Source organism: Pygoscelis adeliae, unplaced genomic scaffold, assembly GCF_000699105.1.
Source record: "Pygoscelis adeliae isolate BGI_AS28 unplaced genomic scaffold, ASM69910v1 Scaffold514, whole genome shotgun sequence".
Classification (NCBI taxonomy): Eukaryota; Metazoa; Chordata; class Aves; order Sphenisciformes; family Spheniscidae; genus Pygoscelis; species Pygoscelis adeliae.
In genome coordinates, this window is record NW_008824594.1 from 359,353 (window position 1) to 363,740 (window position 4,388).

At 47.7% G+C, this 4,388-nt stretch overlaps 1 protein-coding gene across 1 annotated transcript in view; it reads left to right on the forward strand.

Annotated features, from left to right (window-relative positions):
- The window catches only part of CYSTM1 (cysteine-rich transmembrane module containing 1), a 30,188-nt gene that overhangs the window by 5,218 nt on the left and 20,582 nt on the right, over positions 1–4,388 (forward strand). The window lies entirely within an intron of this gene.

The following is a 4,388-nucleotide window of genomic DNA, read 5'->3' on the forward strand; positions in this document are numbered from 1 at the left end:
GGGGGGGGAACCTTCCCAGTGATTCTTAAACATAGATGGGATAAAGGTAGGTCTCACTTGATTCATAATCCACCATGCGCTGATCTGTAAAAAGGGGTAAATAGATGGCAGCTTGTGGATTATGAGACTTTCCCAGGTTGAAACTAAGGCTGTTTCCAGAGACTTGCGGAAGAGTCTGATACCTGGGCAGTGAAATGGTGGAAGAGACTGTGTGTTGGTACTTTGGTGAGCAATGCGCGTGAGAAGGACGACAGTCCTAGCTGTACGTGTGCAGTGATAGGCTGTACATGAGCTACTCCCACTTGGAAGGATCTTGCAGTTATGATTAGTACAGTGCAGCTTGAGCTCTGTGTTTGGCTTGACATATGGCAAGAGCTGTCCTGGGAGTGGGCTAGGAAAGGGACGGAAAGCAGAAGACTGCTGCAGCGCTGCGCAGCAGAGCTTCATGCAACCTGCTCGCTCCCTCTCAGACAAACATAAAACTAAAGGCACAGCAATGGGTGGCAAGAGTGACCAAGGAATAGGACAGGCTTTGTAGAAGCAGAGACTCCTCAGCTCGGGAGAGATTGCATGGAGGAAAAAAAGAACTCGTGAATAAATTCACGAGTGTGCTGGAAGAGGAGAGTCAGGAGCAGTGACCAACTAGTTCTGTAACAGCTGCATTGGTATGCTGACCTTGTATGAGGCAGTAATTTAAAGCAATCAGAAAGAAGTAGGTATTTTCAAAGCTTAATGATGAAATTTGTTTCTCTAAGGTGTATTGGTTGCCAAAGTGGACAGGTTAAAAAAATACATAGGGTATACAAAGCATCATAGTTCTGTGTATATATGTGTATACAAAGCATCATAGTTCTATACTTGCACCTTTTGCTAAGCCTTAGTCAAAGACAGGTTACAGATGTAGAGGGACTTGTGTTCTCACATACGGTGGTGGTTCTGAAGTAGTGATATCTCTGTGTGTGTCTATATATATACACGCACATACAGTGTCATACGTATTCTCTCTATGATGTACTGTGTGTGTATTCCTACTTCAGTGATTTCTTTTTTGCACACTTTATGGGAGATGGTGCAGCCTTTTAGGGTATGGTAAGCTGCTTGTTTAAAAATAAAACCCTTCTGTTAGGGTGGGGGAAACGATGTTTGCTCAGCAGCGTGGAACAAAGGAGTTTGAAGATAGCTTAAGGAAACAGTGATGTATTAATGAACTTGCCTCTTAGCAAAAGTACTAAGGGGGGGGAGAGGAAGGAATAGGAACATGTTTTGTCATTCTCTTCAGGTGGACTAGTAATTTCTCTGTCGTTAACTGGCAACAGATAGGGTAAATGCTTAGTGACAATCAAGGAAATCTCTTCGTTTGCTGGGTTTAGTGCTAAATGAAGTTTCACATCAGGTGAGACTGTGCAGTGCTGTACTGGCTTTTCCTGATGGACCTCCTGCAGTGCCGTGAAAAACAAAGGGCTTTACTGATGCGTTGGCTTCTTTCTTTTGAGCTTTGTCTCCGAGAGGTGCTCATTGGGAAACCCACAGATATGAGCCCTTATGCAAACTCATAGGAGTTGGTCTTCATTGCAGCTCACATGGAATTACTGGTTGGGGTGAGAACCCACAGCAAAGCTTCATAATACGTTTGACTAGGAGCTCAAGTATGTCTCTGAAAAGTATCTGCTTAATGATTCAAGGCTCTGCCTTGCAAACACATACCCAGGTGAGTAAATAGGGCTAGTAAACATGTAAAATGATGTATGAGTTCATGAGAGTGAGGAAAATCTAAATACTGTCACACAGTTCAAAAAGGGCAAGTAGGGAAGGGTATATGCATGGCAGTAACTGATAGTGGAGGTGGGGGACAAGGCAAAGTTCTTCCTGAGAATGTAACTAGGGACAGAGACCATTGTGAGAAGGCTGACTTTCACAGCTGAGGCGGAGCGGGAGGGAGTGGACAGAAGTGGTACTTAGGACCTCTGGAGGACCTGGTTTCCACAACCAGGTTTGCTGAATGCCTTGGTAAATTCTTCAGGAGTTTTCTCATTCATCACAGATAAATCTCCAATACAGTTGCTGCTGAAACTGTTCTCGCTGGATGCTCTCTTTTACTTCTTGCCTAATCTCAGTTGTGTTACTTTACCCGCAACTTTGAGGGGAAAAGTAACTTTTGCCCTGGTGGAATATGCCTTTCTTAATCTCATTCTTCATCTTTTCCGCTGTTCTGTTGTTCTTCTGAGGTCTCTGCCCAGGCATCTGTCTGGCTTTTAGTAGACTCTCCAGTTTTCTCCTCAGTCTCTCTCCTGCATTAACAGGCAGAAGCTCAGTTACTAGCTCCACTCCAAACCTGCCTCCTCTTCAAAAACTGTCCTGACATGGCTAACACGGAGCTGTTAAACAGGCAAAGAGCACTGGTATTTCTTTCTTGTTCCCTATGCCACCATTTCCCTGTTTGCTCAAGCCATTGTCAGGCTTGGATTTTTAACTCCTTCTGTCCAGTTTCTCAGACTCTTCTGCAGAGCTGCTGATGTGCAGTTTTCTTTCCTCATCACCCACAGCTGTTGGTTCTAGCCAGGTTCTCATCTTACCACACTCTCAGTGGTTTCTGAGCTTTACCAAGTACAGCCTTGTACAGCTGATACCCCTCTCAGACCTTTCTGCAGAGATGCTTTTCCACCTGTGTGGTTCCACCGGCAGTTGCACCAGCTCTCCAAAGGGCTTTTGGTATGGTCCCACGCTGGGTGCTTGTACAGAAACCAGGCAGCCACGGGATGGTGGGCAGGCTCCCTGCTTGGGTACCGAAGGGAGTGAAGGGCCAGCCCTGACGGTGGAGGGTGGTCCCCGGGGGTCACAGCACAAGTCCCCGTGGCAAGGGAGCAGTGCGATGGCTGAGTTTAAGTTACCCACTGCCTGAATTTGAGTTCACAGCCAACTGAATGATTGAAACATCTTTTAAGCCTTGCTACAGCACTAAAATGGCAATGATATCGAATGTAGATGAATGAATTGATGCATATGAAGGGACAGAAGGGAAGACTGGACTTCACTGAACTTCACTGGAAAGGATGGACTGAACTGACCATCCTCTTAGGTAGGAGGACTTTGGAAAACTGGAGGATGAATGTGACTCTTTGCTGGAGCTTGGCAATGATCACCAAAGCAAGCTGAGCCCTGGGGGTTCTTAAGAAAAGGTTTACAAACAAAAAACATGATCGGCGGTTTGCTGCCTTTGAATGCCTTGTGTGTGTGTGTATATATATACACACACATATATGTATATAGGATGCCGACTTACGGCCTAGAATAGACCTGGAGGGGCTCAGAGAAGGGGGAGGTGGGTGGAGGGGCTGGCTCTTGCCTGAAGAGCAGACAGTGGGCTGGGGCTCTTCAGCCTGGAACAGGGGGCTCCCACATGCCTCCTCCCTGGTTTGGTGAATCCCTAAATTCAGGAGGGTGACCGCTGATCCCTACCTCCTGCAGTCACCCCGGTGGGGCCGGAAGCGGTTTTCCACAAGGCACGCAGCAGAGCTTTGGGTCCCCTCACACCGGGAGCACACACTGCAGCGGTACACCGGCTCAGGGAGGCTGAGCAAACTCAGGGGGAGTTCACAGGGGTCTGCTGGTTGCCTGGGCCCTGTCTGGCTTGGGCACCAAATGGTTACCCTGCCGTGTGCAACAGTATGTAGGTATACACGCGCATTCGCTCTGGCCTTGTTCTTCCCTGGGAACTTGCTTTTGGCTGCTATTTTGGGATGATTTTCTGGGTTAGATGAACATTAGTGACCTGTTATGTCCTGATTCTCTAGTTTGTTGCATTGAAGTGAGTTGTAGGGCTTGCTGCCTGCCTTTCACTGGCTCTCTGAAGGGAGAATTTCCTTGCTGCAGACTTGGTAGAGGTGTTGCAGTGCAGTATGGTGGTTAAAGAGCCTCGAGTTAAACGTATGTTGTGCTTGTCCATTTTAAAATGAGCAGCTAAGTGGTCTGGCTGGCCTGGCAATGGAAAAAAATAAATAAAATTCCTCTAATCCCTGGTATTGGTTAAACACTAAAACTCTTGTCAAAGATATTATGAAATATCATTTGAAAGGTAACAGCACTGCCTTAGCCATTAACTGGGACTGTGCCTGGCTTGCATACCAAGAGGAGCGTTAGAATGAATTCAGGTGAATGACAACTGCAGGCTGGCGAGGGCTGGGAAGACCCAGCCTGCCGAGACTGAAGGGCTTCTCGGCGGCGGCGTGGGAGGGATGTCAGCCCTGTTCCCTTGGAGCGCGCCTCTGGAGTCATTTCGAGTCAGCAATGCTCTCCTGGGCATTGTGTGTGATCAGACCGGCTGTTACTGCGAGAGTGGGATGGTGCTGCGTGCGTGGGAGAGCCCCGTGGTGCCTGTGCAGCAGCGAGCG